This window comes from Rhipicephalus sanguineus, chromosome 2 (genome assembly GCF_013339695.2).
Source record: "Rhipicephalus sanguineus isolate Rsan-2018 chromosome 2, BIME_Rsan_1.4, whole genome shotgun sequence".
NCBI lineage: Eukaryota > Metazoa > Arthropoda > Arachnida > Ixodida > Ixodidae > Rhipicephalus > Rhipicephalus sanguineus.
Genome location: NC_051177.1, coordinates 186,932,374 through 186,951,194, shown reverse-complemented (window position 1 = coordinate 186,951,194; position 18,821 = coordinate 186,932,374).

Below are 18,821 nucleotides of genomic sequence, written 5' to 3'. Positions count from 1 at the left end.
GTTTCGGTGACCGCGTGATGTGCCTCGTTTAAAACTAGCGGTGGAGTTTTCACGTATAGGGTGCCTCGATGGCAGCGGCACCGCTTACAGGGTGAAGACACCTGTCGACCCATCCCGCGCCGCCTCTTCATCGCGGGGAGCCGTGCTGGTTCGAAAGTGTCAGGGGAGTGCTCTGGCTAGCGCCTTGGTGTTTAAGGTATTACATCAGTTCTTTGACCAAACGCTTTTTCATCATGTCTTTTGTATTATTCATGCCATGACACATACTTTACGTTTTGTTTAATGCACATAAGGTATTATTTATTTATTTATTTATTTATTTATTTATTTATTTATTTATTTATTTATTTATTTATTTATTTAAAGCATACTGCGGACCAACACATTGGTCCAAGCAGGAGGGTCAAAAGAAACATCAAGTGAATCGTAACAGCACGACTAAAAAAAACATGCATTCGTTGTATTAAACAGTCATCAATACGCTAAAAGAGATAGCATGTCTCTGAAGCAACAAGATTATAACACATGTGAACACTAAACACCAAAAAGATAATTTCCCAGTGATGAAGCAAAATTTTCAGTTGCGAAACTCTCCTGAGGCAGGGCATTCCAGTCTTTGTTATGGGAAAATAACTGTGTTTGTAAGCATTAGTTAAATGTCTTTAACTGTTATGGGAAAATAACTGTGTTTGTAAGCATTAGTTAAATATGTCTTTAACTGTTATGGGAAAATAACTGTGTTTGTAAGCATTAGTTAAATGTCTTTAACTGTTATGGGAAAATAACTGTGTTTGTAAGCATTACTTAAATAAGTGTTTAACGGTCATGGGAAAATAACTGTGTTTGTAAGCATTAGTTAAATATGGCAGATATGGGCGGCAGTGATCGGTCATGTTTACGACGGGTTATCCCAGCAATGACTGATTGGACACAATATTGTACATATAATGTACCATGGAATCCTTATTTCACTCGCCTGTCTCTGCTCAGAAATAAGGCGCTGGATCAACTTCCGCGTGCATACATACCGCGGACTGTTCAACATACTCGGGATAAAAATGACGCAGCTCCCTCTTGCTTTTCTTTACTGCATAAGTGGGCAGCACGGCGTCGACGCAGCATGATTTATCAATGGAGGTTTGTCAGCCTGCACAGCTTGACACGAATCACAAAACACAGCCAGAAAATGATGAAAAGGGAGACGCTGTCACGGTACGGCACCGTTTATTCGACATAGGATACATTGTAGCCCGCTTTGCAGAGGTTCTCTTCATTTTCGTGTGCTTTGCCCTGAAAGTGGCCATCAGGCAAAGTTGTTTTAACTCGAAAGTGTTTTATACCGGGGTGGACCAAGATTTTCAATACGTCAGCAAAATGAACGCCATAAAATGGCAAAGGCAAAAAAACTTTTCGTTGACAGGAGTCGAACCCATGACCTCTCGGTCCGGGACGATGGCTGCCGGGTGTTTAGGCCACTAAGCTACCGCAAAACACACAACGGAGGTTACATGAACGCGCCTTTTATCTTTCAGACTTTCCTCGCGCAGTGCTCTTGCATGGATGGATGGATGGATGGATGCTATGAGCGTCCCATTTATAACGGGTAGGTGACATGTGCGCCACCAGGCTCGAAAAAACGCGCCGTTGCTACGACCGTCCCATTCGGCGCGTTTCCAATAGAAGTGTAATTGCGTTTAACTCACTTCGAGGTGGTGGCTTTAGCCCAAGCCTCGCTCATAGCATCCATCCATATCGAAAAATAGCTCTCCGATGCTCGCCTGGAACGCCTGGAGAGCCTGGATGTCGCACCGCGTACCCCGCTCGCCCTGTGATAATTAACTGCCAGGCTAGAAGGAAGACACGACGCGCGTAGCGTTTCTCTTCGCGTTTCACGACTCTCTGGAGGAGTGCATATCGAGTATCAGTGTTTATTATGTGCTTGTTGATGCCATATTTGCGCGGGATTCACCATATGCGGTGTCCACGTAAATGTTAACAACTTCAGTTACCAGAAGGTACGGAGATGTGCCACTAGGCGTCAACGTGAGTGCGTCCACATCAGGCGGTGCTACATCTGCCAAACAACTGATATACCAGTGCACTAAAGCAGTCAACTGCTTCTGTGACGACGTTTCACCGGTTTCACTTTCGTGTTATACCGATTCCTATGACAGAGGGATCAACCATCTTTTTTGTAAACTGTAGCGCGACACCATCGGTGTAATGGCAGCCAGAGCTTTTTGTGCTGAAGATAGCATGGAAACGGAGCACGCGCGTGCGGTCATCGTGGCACGTTGCGGCCAGTCGCCTGGTCGAACGGCTTCGTTATGTCGCGTCTCCCTGCAGGACTTCCTTTATAGGAGCACCGCCTCTTCAGCGTTGGTTTCCAATGTGGGGCCTTTCCAGGTGCTGACGAACTCTAGATAGGAAATTAAAGATGCCACGGTTATGTCGCCCAACAGCGTTTCTAGGAAGGCCGCGACGGTAGAGTTTTCTGCGATAAAGCACTACGCTTAAGCATCATTTAGACAACTCCCAAAGAAGATTCTGCGTGTTTATTTTTTATTATCTGCCTCCGCCTCACCTTTATTCCTTCCAGATTAGTTGGCAGGCTATCAATGATTTGGTCTCAATAAAATACTGATTAACTTGTACGCGCTTGGTAGTGTGATGGGTACTGTGCCTTCAACAGCTGCTAACATGACAACGCCTAAATACAGGCAGTTTTCTTTAAATGATATTGAATAAGCCTATCGTGTCACAGTCTACATAATTTACACATTTATATTTGTTTTGAGAACGGCAGGGGTGCCATACCCCACCATTGCAAACGGGGTCGTACAGGCTGTTTTGTCGGATCTGAAGCGTAATCTTTACTTGCCAAAACGTGGCCTTGCGGTATCTTCTTAATGGTACAGCTGCAATGAACTGGAATCAGTAGATCACAGCTTTTTTTTATCCTGCGCAGAGAATGACAACTTTCGCTCTACGAAAACGACTTTCGGAGATACGATTCGTGATCTCGGTCGGATTTTATGCTGCATCGTTACTCTAAGTCACTTGAGACTATCGGCGCGCTTGGGAATGTCGGTTCTTTAAGTGGTTTGTGAGAATGTGTCTGGGAACAAAGAGGGGCGGCCGATATTCCACTTGACAATAACCGATGGAAATGAACCTGGGAGGGTCACGTAATACGTAGGACAAACGACCGCTGGCCATTCAGAGCAACGGAATGGATACCAGTGAATGGGAAACGTAGCCGAAGAGCGCTGGAAGAACAACCAAAGCCCACGCCTTCACAACTCGAAAGGCATATTTAGCGCGCCCCTAGGGATGGTTGACTAAAATTTTTAATCGATTAATTGTTAATCATTCGTAGATTTAGCCTTTCATCGATTAATTTATTTCTATGTGATGTTTTAATCGATGGGTGCTTTAAGAAAGATATCTCATTGTTTGAGAGGCATTGTTTGTGTTTGATCTCGGCCGAAGTCTTTCTACCAGACACGCTAGAGATCACATGTCCGCATTTGCGCCTCGGTGAGAATTCGCACTTTCCCCAATGGTTACAGGGGGCCCGTCATCTTTGGGTGATGTCACGGATTGAAGGATCTGTGGCCATCATCCATGGATGATTCGGCCGCAGGTCGTATTTCCTCGAAGCCTGCCTCCTCGAGATCACCGAAATCGGAGGCGTTGTCGGCTACCACACTGGTCGAAAAGACGCCCCGGAAACATGCAGCGGGGCGAAGTCCCGCGAAAGGCAAATCAGAGACGAGAAGGAAGAGGAAGTAAATGAGACGCTCGCACTCGTAGGGACGCCATCTTTTCTCCGTTTGTACGTTAGATATTGCGGAAGCCCTCGATAATACTATAATTGCAGATTGACGTGATCTCTTTTTTGAGGTCACCCATGCGAGATTGCACAGCAACACACTGTCCTCAAACAGACCACTTATTATTATTATTATTATTATTATTATTATTATTATTATTATTATTATTATTATTATTACTTTCAAACCATTCCGTGGGATTCTCCACGAAGACATGCTCCATCACTCAGAGTGCGCACCCGTAAGCAACGGTGCCGTGTAATTTGAATATATTTTATCACAACGCTCGTGGTCTTCGCACTAAGACGCGCGAATTCTTTGCTAATGTTGTTTCGTCTTCTTTTGACCTTATTGCGATTTCTGAAACGTGGCTGCGCAGTGAAATTCCTTCCTGTGACTATCTTCCGTCGAACTACACCACCTTCCGCAGTGATCGGGACTTCTGTGCAACTAAACAAAAAGGTGATGGTGTATTGATGACTATAGACAGTTCTCTAAGATCTGTTAGACGCAAGGACATAGAAACAATTTCTGAATCAATTTGGGTCGAAATTAGTCTTGAGCACTGTGAAGAATTGTTGACTGCCTGTTTCTATGTATCGCCTAGCATGTCACCAATTGCTTTTAATCAGATCGTCCCTTCTATTGAAAATGTGGTAATTTCACACAAGAAGCACAAAATTCTTGTACTTGGCGATTTTAACACTCCTGGAATTGACTGGACCACACTTAATTTTTCTCATTATCATCATTTCTTAAAGAACAAATGCAGCGTATTGTTAGATTTTCTCGCTTTTAATTAGTATTGCCAATTCCTGTGGTAACGTCTTAGATCTGTGTATTTCTAATAATCAACCTATCGAAGTATCACTCTCTCACATCTCTCTTGTTCGTCCTGACAAATTTCACCCACCACTCAAACTAACACTCTGTATTTCACCAGAAAAACCAAGCTTTCCAGAAAAATCGACAAAACGCCCAGATTTGCCTTCAAGCGAGGAGACTACGTTGGCTTGTACTATGACTTGTCCACCACAGATTGGTCACTGGTAACTGACAAACCCAATGTTGATGATCAAGTCGATCAGTTAACGGAACTTATCTTGACTAGCATGCGCAAGTTCATTCCCCAGTGTTGTGTCGGCGAGCGGTGACCGACGGCGAGGGCCCGACGACTGGCACGAGACGCGCCGCGCGCCGGCACGGCCCGCGACACGAGTGGGAGAAGTGAGAGTCCGGAGCCCGCGGAAGCCCAACAACGACTGAGCCGGCCAGCGGCCGTTTATTCGAAAAATGACACAACGGACACGCGTGTACCCGTGATTGGCCATATGCCATCACGTGTGCCGATACGTCACGGCCTCTGCCGAAACACAGCACAATAAGACTCTAAGTGCGCGCGCAATTCGCAGATGGCGCCACTATACTACACCCAGTATACACCTAATCATTGTAAATATCCCTCCTGGTTCTCATCAGAACTTATAAGTGCACTGAAACATAAAGATCGTGCACACAGGAAGTATAAACGTTCTGCTCAACTCATTTGAAGGAAGAATTCTGTCGTTTTCGTACTCTTTGTAAATGCCTTTATAAACGGGATCACAGTCTATATATTTCATTTTTAGAAAAAAGCGCGTCTGACAGGCCGGCTGAGTTTTGGAAGTATGTGCGCAAACGGTCGAGCAAAAGTGGTGAGTCCTTCAGGATACTGGACCCAAATGGAGTAGAAGTTCAAGCCGTTGCTGACTGTTTTGCCATGCATTTCTCATCTGTTTATAAGTCTCAGCCTCTGTAGCTAGTAACGGTCGACAGGTTAAGGCAGTTGGCACAGCTCATGCTGTGTCGCTAGATGAAGGTTCCATTTCAGAATGCATTAAGCGCTTGAAACCATTCTTTTCAGCTGGCCCAGATGGCATCCCCTCTGCCATACTAAAAAGCCTATGGCAGTATACTTGTACCAGTATTGACTACCATATTTAATAAGTGTCTGCATGCTTCAACTTTTCCTAGCATGTGGAAAACTGCTCCTGTTTTTCCAGTATTTAAGTCTGGCTGTAAAAGTGACGTCTCGAACTACCGCCCTATTTCCCTTCTTTGTGCCGCATCCAAAATCTTTGAGCTTGCTCTTCCCAAAATATCGTGTTTTGATGTAAAAAATTCATTGATTGTCAATCGGCATGGGTTTCTCGCTGGCCGCTCAACTGTCACTAATCTTGCCAGTTTCATGTCACTAATCTTGCCATTTTTATATTCTGTCAATTCTGTGTCGTTGTGTAAGGTATGTGAGATCAATGATCTAGGTGTTCTTTTTGATAGCACCTTACACTTTTCTGCTCACGCTAAGCGTCTTTCTTTGCGGGGTCTTCGCACCCTAGGCTGTGTTTGCAGAATGTCTAGAGAATTCCGTTCTCCTGTGCCCTTGCGAAAATTGTACACCGCGCTATGTCTTCCTCAACTTGAGTATGCATCTGTGATCTGGAATGGCACTCCTAATTCCAGCAGCAACGCCATTGAGCGAGTCCAGAAAAAATTCCTAAGCATTTACAACCATCGTTTCGCTAGAAATGACTCTGGATCTCGTTCTAACGCTGCTGGATTGTTATCTTTGCCATCACTTTGCTGCCGCCGAAATCGCGCTGATCTGTTATTTCTTTACAAGCTTGTGAACGGTATCATATCCTGCCCTGTACTGCTCAGCTGTCTTAATTTCCGAATTCCACGTAAGCTGACCAGAGAGAATAGACCTTTTCATGTAACCGCCTGCCTCTGTGAACATTCGACCATTGTCAGGATACAACGTCTTTACGATGCTTACTTTTTGCAGCTCGATGTTTTTCACAGCTCCCAGTCGTTGTTCTGCTCCGAGCTTTGCACTGTACTTACATAGCCTCGTACACTGTTAACATTTCTTTTTTTTCTGCCTGCGCATAGCTGTATATGTGCAATTTTATAAGGTATTTTTATCCCTGATATTTTATTATGAATGTTGCCCTTTGTTTTTTTTTCCGTGCGCCAGTACAAAGACCTTACGGTTGTTCCTGGGGACGTTAAATAAACATTTGATTTATTATTATTATTATTATTATTATTATTATTATTATTATTATTATTATTATTATTATTATTATTATTATTATTATTATTATTATTATTATTACTGCCATCACTTCACTGCCGACGAAATCGCTCTGATCTCTTATTTCTCTACAAGCTAGTCCACGGTATCATATCCTGCCCTGTACTTCTCAATTGTGTAAATTTTCGAATTCCGCGTAAGTTAACCAGAGAGAACAGACCGTTTCATGTACCCGCCTGCTTCTTCCAACACTCTACCGTTCACAGAATACAAAGTCTCTATAATGTTAATTTTCTTGATCTTGACGTTTTTCATAGCCCACAATCATTGTTTTTATCCGAGCTTTGCACTGTTTTGACATAGTGTGGCACAATGTACAATGTCTTCCCTTCTCAGTCTTTCCACATAGTTGTATATATGCAATCTAATTTTTTATGCCCCGTCAATATTTCTCGTGTTGTCTTATTTTACTCCTCCCCTTTTGTGTTCATTTCTCTTTGCGTGTTTTTGCTCTTTTTAGTTCTGAAAACTGTCTGTATTGTATTGTTTATTTTTATTGTTTTTTTTGCGTACGCCAGCACAAAGACCTTACGGTTGTTCCTGGGCACGTTAAATAAATCATTGATTGATTGATTGATTGATTATTATTATTATTATTATCATCATCATTATTATTATTGTTATTATTATTATTATTATTATTATTATTATTATTATTATTATTATTATTATTATTATTATTATTATTATTATTATTATTATTATGTTGAGTTGATGAGCAGGTTGATCGGTTACGGAGCTTGTACTGAGCAGCATGCGTAATTTTATTCCCCAATATACACCTAAACAACGTAAATATCCCCACTGGTTCTCATCTGAACTTATCAGTGCACTGAAGCATAAAGATCACGCACCCAGAAAATCTAAATGTTCTCCATCCAGCGAGTGGAAGGAAGAGTTCAGCTTCTTTCGAACTCTCTCTAAACGCCTACATAAACGGGATCATAGTTCGTATATTGAATTATTAGAAAAAAGCGCCTCTGACAGGCCGGCTGAGTTTTGGAAGTATGTACGTAAACGGTCCAGCAAAAGCGGAGAGTCCTTCAGACTACTGGACTTAAATGGGGTAGAAGTGCATGCCGTCGCTGACTGTTTTGCCACGCATTTCTCATCCATTTATAAGGCCTCAGACTCTAGCACTGATATCAGACAACAGTCCAAGGCACTTAGCTCATCCAGTGCTTTGTCACCGGATGAAAATCTTATCTGCGAATGCATTAAGCGCTTAAAACCATCCTTATCATGTGTGCCAGATGGCATCCCCTCCGCCATACTAAAAGCTTATGGTAGTATATTTGTCCCAGTACTGACTACGATATTTAATAACTGCCTGGACACTTCCACATTTCCTAGCATGTGGAAAACTGCTCGTGTTTTTCTAGTATTTAAGTCGGGCTCTAAAACAGATGCTTCTAATTATCGCCCGATTTCTCTATCATGGGCCACATCAAAGATCTTCGAGCTGGCTGTTCACAACATATTATCTTTTAGTGTGAAAAACTCATTGATTCCTAATCAACATGGTTTTCTCGCTGGCCGCTCAACTACCACAAATTTTGCTGGTTTCATGACGCAGATCTCCACACCTATTTCTCAGAGAGGACAGGTTGACATAATTTACTGTGACCTGAGCAAGGCTTTTGACGTAGTCAGCCACACACTGATTATGGTTAAACTTGCGCACTTTGATGTTGACTTGTCAGTTGTGAATCTCCTGCAGAGCTATCTGCTCAATAGATATTGTTATGTAGCAGTAAATGGCCAAACCTCTTCTTTGTATAAAGTGACTAGTGGGGTCCCTCAAGGGTCGGTATTAGGCCCACTCCTATTTTTAATTTACGTTAATGATGTTTCTTTTGCCATTCGTAATTCTTCTTTCCTCTTGTATGCCGATGACATCAAGATTTTTAAGGAAATTCATTCAGTTAACGACTGTCGCTTGCTGCAGTCAGACTTGCGCTCTTTTTCCGAAGGGTGAAACGGTAATAACCTTTCTCTGAATACCTCGAAGACAAAATTCATGTCTATCACTCTCAAAACATCTAGCGTGCCATTTCAATACTCTGTCAATTCTGTGCCGTTATGCAAGGTTTATGAAATCAGTGATCTTGGTGTCGTTCTCTCGGATGTGTTTGTAGAATATCTCGAGAATTCAGGTCTCCCATGGCCCTACACAAATTGTACACGGCAATATGTCTTCCGCAACTTGAGTATGCGTCCGTGATATGGAATGGCATTGCTCAATCCAGCGGTAACACTATTGAACGAGTCCAGAAAAAATTCCTCAGCATATATAACCATCGCTTTGCTAAAAAATGACTCTGGATCTCATTCAAATACTGCTGAATTATTATCACTGCCATCACTTCACTGCCGACGAAATCGCTCTGATCTCTTATTTCTTTACAAGCTAGTCCACGGTATCATATCTTGCCCTGTACTTCTCAATTGTGTAAATTTTCGAATTCCGCGTAAGTTAACCAGAGAGAACAGACCGTGTCATGTACCCGCCTGCTTCTTCCAACACTCTACCGTTCACAGAATACAAAGTCTCTATAATGTTAATTTTCTTGATCTTGACGTTTTTCATAGCCCACAATCATTGTTTTTATCCGAGCTCTGCACTGTTTTGACATAGTGCGGCACAATGTACAAAGTCTTCCCTTCTCAGTCTTTCCACATAGTTGTATATATGCAATCTAATTTTTTATTGCCCTCAATATTTCTCGTGTTGTCTCATTTTACTCCTCCCCTTTTGTGTTCATTTCTCTTTGTCTACGTGTTTTTGCTCTTTTTATTTCTGAAAACTGTCTGTATTGTATTGTTTATTTTTATTGTTTTTTTTGCGTGCGCCAGCACAAAGACCTTACGGTTGTTCCTGGGCACGTTAAATAAATGATTGATTGATTGATTGATTGATTGATTGATTGATTATTATTCCTTATCTGCAATTTCTGCTGTTTAGGTAGTATTGCTTCCGCTAATTTGATTCTTGTTTGTTATTGTGTTTCAATGTAGCGTAAAAGAGTTACATGTCTTCTTTCTGTTTATTTTAAGTGACAAGCTATTCAATCTGCATGTCATCTCTCGTTTGCCGATGTGCCGGGCCTAGTACTCCAAGCCACCGCCTGGCTTTGACAGGCCTGTTATTTGTTTTGTACAACTCAAGATGACAATAATGATTATTATTATTATTATTATTATTATTATTATTATTATTATTATTATTATTATTATTATTATTATTATTATTATTATTATTACATTATTATTATCGCAGCATGGCGCCCAGCCGGGATGCGTGTGTGCTCTGCTCGTGCCCTTTTTTCGGTAAGCAGCAGTTTTTCCGCTGCGAAATCTGCGAAAAACGTGTGCACGTGAAGTGTGTGACTTGGCCGGATGACCAACTGCAGCTCTTGAAGTCCGGATCGCGTACATTTTCGTGCAATTTGTGCGATTCCGCCCAGCATGGTGGCAGGCCTAACGACGAGACCGAGGTATGCGCGACGGCGGCGTGTTCCCTGCCGCCACGTGGTTCCCCAACCGGTCCACCTCTCGCCCCTTCGGGTGACCTGGGTGAGGAGGTAGCCGGCCTTCGCCGCCTGCTCCTCGACGCGCTGGAAGGGATTTCGTTCCTGAGTGACGAGGTCTCACAGCTGCGGGAGGATAATGAGCGCCTGCGAAAGGAACATTCCCGAGTGGCTGAGCAGCAGGTCCGTATCGTCGCCTCCCTTCGTGGTGAGGTTCGTTTTCTGCGCGATGAGCTGACACGCTGCGTTACCCCCAAGCTAGGGGAACGTCCTGCAAAGTCTACAACGGCTGCAAAGTCTCCAACGGCTGCAAATTCTCCAACGTCTCCAACGTCTCCAACGGCCAAGTCTTCCGTGAACTCCGACACCCCTGCGACCTCTGATACGACTCATAACACCGAAACGCTCCCACCTTTTACCCCACCACCAGGTTTTCAGCGTGATTTGAAGCTCCGCGTTGTGGATCGTACGGAAACCACTTCGGCCAATGTCACAGTGAGTGCAAGAAAGGAAACGAAAAGAAAAACACATGTATCTACTGGAGCCATGGACTCCTCCACTTTGTTAGTGGCTCAAATCCCCCAACGACCCCAGCGGCAGTGGGCTATATTTGTGTCCAAGTTGAGCCCTGACACTACATCTGCTGACCTCAAGAAACACATTGAGTCTGTTGACCTTTCTGCCATTTCCTGCCGGCGGCTTAAAACAAAATATCCTTCTTACTCCTCGTTCTGCGTTACAGTTGACGAAGATACATCGAAACGTCTGAATGACCCGTCAATGTGGCCGTGCGGTTGCATTTTCAAACCATTCCGTGGGATTCTCCACGACGATATGCTCCATCCCTCAGAGTGCGCACCCGTAAGCAACGGTGCCGTGTAATTTGGATATATTTTATCAGAACGCTCGTGGTGTTCGCACTAAGACGCGCGAATTCTTTGCTAATGTTGTTTCGTCTTCTTTTGACCTTACTGCGATTTCTGAAACGTGGCTGTGCAGTGAAATTCCTTCCTGTGACTATCTTCCGTCGAACTACACCACCTTCCGCAGTGATCGGGACTTCTGTGCAACTAAGCAAAAAGGTGGTGGTGTATTGATGGCTATAGACAGTTCTCTAAGATCTGTTAGACGCAAGGACATAGAAACAATTTCTGAATCAAATTGGATCGAAATTAGTCTTGATCACTGTGAAAAATTGTTGATTGGATGTTTCTAAGTATCGCCTAGCGTTTCACCAATTGCTTTTAATCAGATCGTCCCTTCTATTGAAAATGTGGTAATTTCACATAAGAAGCACAAAATTCTTGTACTTGGCGATTTTAACACACCAGGAATTGACTGGACCACACTTAAATTTTCTCATTATCATCATTTCTTAAAGAACAAATGCAGCGTATTGTTAGATTTTCTCGCTTTTAATTCCCTACAGCAGCACAATAGTATTGCCAATTCCTGTGGTAACGTCTTAGATCTGTGTATTTCTAATAATCAACCTATCGAAGTATCACTCTCTCACATCTCTCTTGTTCGTCCTGACAAATTTCACCCACCACTCAAACTAACACTCTGTATTTCACCAGAAAAACCAAGCTTTCTCAGAAAAATCGACAAAACGCGCAGATTTGCCTTCAAGCGAGGTGACTACGTTGGCTTGTACCATGACTTGTCCACCACAGATTGGTCACTGGTAACTGACAAACCCAATGTTGATGATCAAGTCGATCAGTTTACGGAGCTTATCTTGACCAGCATGCGCAAGTTCATTCCCCAGTATACACCTCATCATTGTAAATATCCCCCCTGGTTCTCATCAGAACTTATAAATGCACTGAAACATAAATATCGTGCACACAGGAAGTATAAATGTTCTGCATCAACTCATTTGAAGGAAGAATTCTGTCGTTTTCGTACTCTTTGTAAACGCCTTTATAAACGGGATCACAGTCTATATATTTCATTTTTAGAAAAAAGCGCGTCTGACAGGCCGGCTGAGATTTGGAAGTATGTGCGCAAACGGTCGAGCAAAAGTGGCGAGTCCTTCAGGATACTGGACCCAAATGGAGTAGAAGTTCAAGCCGTTGCTGACTGTTTTGCCATGCATTTTTCATCTGTCTATAAGTCTCCAGCCTCTGTAGCTAGTAACGGTCGACAGGTTAAGGCAGTTGGCACAGCTGATGCTGTGTCGCTAGATGAAGATACCATTTCAGAATGCATTAAGCGCTTGAAACCATCCTTTTCAGCTGGCCCAGATGGCATCCCCTCTGCCATACTAAAAGCCTATGGCAGTATACTTGTCCCAGTATTGACTACCATATTTAATAAGTGTCTGCATGGTTCAACGTTTCGTAGCATGTGGAAAACTGTTCGTATTTTCCCAGTGTTTAAGTCTGGCTGTAAAAGTGACGTCTCGAACTACCGCCCTATTTCCCTTCTTTGTGCCGCATCCAAAATCTTTGAGCTTGCTCTTCACAAAATATTATCTTTTGATGTAAAAAATTCATTGATTGTGAATCAGCATGGGTTTCTCGCTGGCCGCTCAACTGTCACTAATCTTGCCAGTTTCATGATGCAAGTCTCCACGCCTATTTCGCAGAGAGGACAGGTTGACGCTATTTACTGTGACCTTAGCAAAGCTTTCGATGTTGTCAGCCATTCGCTGCTTGTGGATAAACTTGCACACTTTGATGTTGATTCTTCAATTGTGAATCTCCTCCATAGCTATCTTCTTGATAGATTATGTTACGTTGCCGTTAATGGCCAAACGTCCTCTTTGTATAAAGCTACTAGTGGGGTTCCTCAAGGGTCGGTACTGGGCCCACTCCTCTTTTTAATTTATGTTAATGATGTTTCTTCTGTCATTCGGAATTCTTCTTTCCTTTTGTATGCCGATGACATAAAGACATTTAAGGAAATTCATTCAGTTATCGATTGTCGGTTGCTGCAATCTGATTTGTGTTCTTTTTCTGAATGGTGCAGGAGCAATAACCTCTCCCTAAATATTTCAAAAACCAAGGTAATGAGTTTCACTCGAAAAACATCTAGTGTGCCATTTTTATATTCTGTCAATTCTGTGTCGTTGTGTAAGGTATGTGAGATCAATGATCTAGGTGTTCTTTTTGATAGCACCTTACACTTTTCTGCTCACGCTAAGCGTGTTTCTTTGCGGGGTCTTCGCACCCTAGGCTGTGTTTGCAGAATGTCTAGAGAATTCCGTTCTCCTGTGCCCTTCCGAAAATTGTACACCGCGTTATGTCTTCCTCAACTTGAGTATGCATCTGTGATCTGGAATGGCATTCCTAATTCCAGCAGCAACGCCATTGAGCGAGTCCAGAAAAAATTCCTAAGCATTTACAACCATCGTTTCACTAGAAATGACTCTGGATCTCGTTCTAACGCTGCTGGATTATTATCATTGCCATCACTTTGCTGCCGACGAAACGCGCTGATCTGTTATTTCTTTACAAGCTTGTGCATGGTATCATATCCTGCCCTGTACTGCTCAACTGTCTTAATTTCCGAATTCCACGTAAGCTGACCAGAGAGAATGGACCTTTTCATGTAACTGCCTGCCTCTGTGAACATTCGACCATTGGCAGGATACAACGTCTTTACAATGCTTACTTTTTGGAGCTCGATGTTTTTCACAGCTCCCAGTCGTTGTTCTGCTCCGAGCTTTGCACTGTACTTACATAGCCTTGTACACTGTTGATATATTTTTTTCTGCCTGCGCATAGTTGTATATGTGCAATTTTGTAACGTTTTTTTATCCCTGATATTTTATTATGAATGTTTCCTTTGTTTTTTTTGTTCGTTTTTGTTTTTTTTTGTGCGCCAGTACAAAGACCTTACGGTTGTTCCTGGGCACATTAAATAAACGTTTGATTGATTGATTATTATTATTATTATTATTATTATTATTATTATTATTATTATTATTATTATTATTATTATTATTATTATTATTATTATTATTATTTCCTAGCATGTGGAAAACTGCTCGTGTTTTTCCAGTATTGAAGTCGGGCTCTAAAACAGATGCTTCTAATTATCGCCCGATTTCTCTATTATGTGCCACATCAAAGATCTTCGAGCTGGCTCTTCACAACATGTTATCTTTTAGTGTGAAAAACTCATTGATTCCTAATCAACACGGTTTTCTCGCTGGCCCCTCAACTACCACAAATTTTGCTGGTTTCATGACGCAGATCTCCGCACCTATTTCTCAGAGAGGACAGGTTGACGTAATTTACTGTGACCTGTGCAAGGCTTTTGACGTAGTCAGCCACACACTGATTATGGTTAAATTTGCGCACTTTGATGATGACTTGTCAGTTGTGATTCTCCTGCAGAGCTATCTGCTCAATAGATATTGTTATGTAGCCGTAAATGGGCAAACGTCTTCTTTGTATAAAGTGACTAGTGGGGTCCCTCAAGGGTCGGTATTAGGCCCACTCCTATTATTAATTTACGTTAATGATGTTTCTTAAGCCATTCGTAATTCTTCTTTCCTCATGTATGCCGATGACATCAAGATTTTTAAGGAAATTCATTCAGTTAACGACTGTCGCTTGCTGCAGTCAGACTTGCGCTCTTTGTCCGAATGGTGCAACGGTAATAACCTTTCGCTGAATACCTCGAAGACAGAATTTATGTCTATCACTCGCAAAACATCTAGCGTGTCATTTCAATACTCTGTCAATTCTGTGTCAATATGCAAGGTTTATGAGATCAGTGATCTTGGTGTTGTTGTTGACAGCGCGTTAAACTTTTCTGCTCACGTTAAAGGCCAACTCCGGCGATTTTTTGGCCATGTCAAAGTAATGGTGCTTTTATGTTCCTGAGACGCTCCTGTTACGGGCCCGATAGCAGAAATACTCGGCAAATTGCAGAATAATTTTAAATAGGCAAATAAGCGCAACACCGCAACCGAAACCCAACCGAGTGTACTGTCTATGTATGACGTAGACGTTGTTACGAACGAACCGGAAGTCGTGCAAGGCATGCCGGTCACGCCGGCGCGGAGTATGAAAACTGTGACAGCCGGGACGACCAGCGAAGCGCCGGCCAAACCAACGCTGTCTGTCGCCTTGTGCACAGCAGACGCTCGCTGTAGTGGCCTAAGCGCCGAAGTTAACGGTGCCCTCGGCTGCGTCACTTCCGCCGCCTTGCCAACACTGACGTCACAGACGCAATGTTGCCAATAATTGTGGGAAGCCAGGAGGGCGTTTGCAGACAATCTTTAAAATTCATTTGCAAACAATCTGCGCATGTCTCAAGCCTGTAATTTGGCATAAATGACGGAAACGTGCAAAGGAACGTACCCAGCGAATTTCACTGGGATCCATCGACCTCGAAAAATCGCCGGAGTTGGCCTTTAAGCGTGCTGCTATGCGGGGCCTTCGTTCTCTCGGATGTGTTTGTAGAATATCTCGAGAATTCAGGTCTCCCATGGCCCTCCACAAATTGTACACAGCAATATGTCTTCCACAACTTGAGTATGCGTCCTTGATATGGAATGGCATTGCTCAATCCAGCGGTAACACCATTGAACGAGTCCAGAAAAAATTCCTGAGCATGTTTAACCATCGCTTCGCTAAAAATGACTCTGGATCTCGTTCAAATACTGCTGAATTATTATCACTGCCATCACTTCACTGCCGACGAAATCGCTCTGATCTCTTATTTCTTTACAAGCTAGTCCACGGTATCATATCCTGGCCTGTACTTCTCAATTGTGTAAATTTTCGAATTCCGCGTAAGTTAAGCAGAGAGAACAGACCGTTTAATGTACCCGCCTGCTTCTTACCACACTCTACCGTTCACAGAATACAAAGTCTCTATAATGTTAATTTTTTTGATTTGATGTTTTTCATAGCCCACAGTCATTGTTTTTATCCGAGCTTTGCACTGTTTTGACATAGTGTGGCACAATGTACAAAGTCTTCCCTTCTCAGTCTTTCCACATAGTTGTATATATGCAATCTATTTTTTTATTCCCCGTTAATATTTCTCGTGTTGTCTTATTTTACTCCTCCCCTTTTGTGTTCATTTCTCTTTGTCTACGTGTTTTTGCTCTTTTTATTTCTGAAAACTGTCTGTATTGTAGTGTTTATTTTTATTGTTTTTTTGCGTGCGCCAGCACAAAGACCTTACGGTTGTTCGTGGGCACGTTAAGTAAACGATTGATTGATTGATTGCTTGATTGAATGATTGATTGATTGATTGATCTGGTGTTCGTCCCAAAACCACGATATGATTATGAGAGACGCCGTATTGGAGGGCTCCGGAAACTTCGACCACCTGGCGTTCTTAAATGTGCACTTAAATCTAAGTACACGCCCCTCAAGCATTTTTGCTTCCACCGAAAAAATCACAGCATATCCACGGAGTGAATGATGATGAGTGGGCGAAGCTGCGGAGGTTCATCGGTAAACCGTGAATCTTCCGTGAATTCTGCCCAGTACATCATCACCGACGTGAGATCGGGCGCGTTTATACTAAAGGTTAGATGAGTTATGACGACTTGCAGCTCACTTTAATTTTACATGTACGCTGTGAATTTTCATTGTTTAGAAAACCATTGCTTTCGAAAAATCTGGCGTCTTTCGTTAAACAGCTGGCGTCTTTTCGTTTTGCTTTAGAAACATCTGGCGTTCTTTCGTTTTGCTTTTACAACACATCTGGCATCTTTCGTTGGTTTACTTCATCAATCAACGGCGTTTTGAACAAAATTTTTATTGTTTAATCACGCACAGGAGAAATCTCACCAGGCACTACCTCGGAGGTAAACAATGGCTGCTAATGGGAATGAGAGACAGAAGAAGTCGGCTTTTAGCTAACACTTACACTTCTACTTCTACTAACGTTTCCTAGTGGAACATGCCAATGGCTGCTATTGGGGAATGAGAGACAGAAGAATTCGGCTTTTAGTTAACGCGCACACTGCGAATTTTTTTATTGCTCAACAACGCACAGGAAAAAATCTCCCACCGGCACCACCTTGGAGGTCAAAGCGTAAGACTTGTTACGGACTACGACTACTACTACTGCTACTACTACGACGACGACGACTACGAGGGACGAACGGGTGCCGCCTTAAAGGGATACTGAACAAAAATTTGAAAAAGCTACGAAAACCCTTACATTCGACTAGGACGACACGACTGTTCCTGTATGCAGTGTTTATTTCACGTAATTTCGAGCAGTTGGCCGTATTTTTAGTGGATTGTGAGAGCGCGGCGGCTGCATGCCACTGCGCTTGTCGGCGTACGTGACGTCGAGTGCTCCAGCAAGAGGGGGGCAACCGGCACGCTCTCTCCTGCCCTGCCACTTCCCTTTCTCCACCTCTCCTCTCAAGAACCGAGGGTGGCTGGTGTGGCGCTGAGCCTTGTCCTCTTTTCCCCACATAGGAAACGAAATAGCGCTTATTCCTAAAAAACCGCTACAATTACCGAGCGTGTCGCGAGAGCGCAAAGATACAAGGTGCGAGTGACAGTGGTTTCACGAGCGGTCATTGCGACACCGAGTTCGACAGGCCTCCAAAACGGATGCGCCAAATACAACCATATGCGTGTGACCGTTCTGCTGTGTCAAGCGACAGCAAGGACGACGAGCCAGACGAGCCGCCGCAGCCCAACGTGGGTCGGCAGCCGGGACCAGCAATTTACACAGTAACTCATAGTCACTATCCTCGAAGCGTTCGGAGCACAAAAAGTCACGCTTTGAAGGCACCCACGTTGGCTGCGATGGGCGCGCAACGCGAATCCATATCCTTCGAAGCCTCGGCTCTGTTGGAAAGGTATGACAGGGCACACCCTAGCTCAGAACAGCGTTGAGGCATTCTGCGTTGTGTCAGGTGCTTCACCGTTCACATTACGTAGCAGCACACAACACAGACGGCAAATTCGTAGACGTGGGCGCAAGCTCCGCTTGAGAAAACAAATATACGGCCGAGAGCGCGGCAATGGCGTCGTTGGCTGCCGGTTGAGAACACGCACGGAGAGCACCTTCCCAACCGTGAAAACACGTTCAACGCCTAGGCGTTGACACGTTTTGAGAGAGACGCGCGGTAGCGGTAGGCGGCTTGCGATGTCGATTGGTAAGCGATTTTGCTGCGAGCACGGTTGGCGAGTCACTATCCGCAGAGTTTCGCGTCACTTCCTCTCTAGTTCGCGGCGCGGCCGCTAGACGCGCCAATTCGCGAAAAATGCATTAAAATCATTATTTTCTGCTAATCTCTGGCTGAAATGAAGGTTGTTTCAACAAATTTCAGCACCCAATCTTTCAATCGAGTCATTTATCTCGGCGGCGAAAATT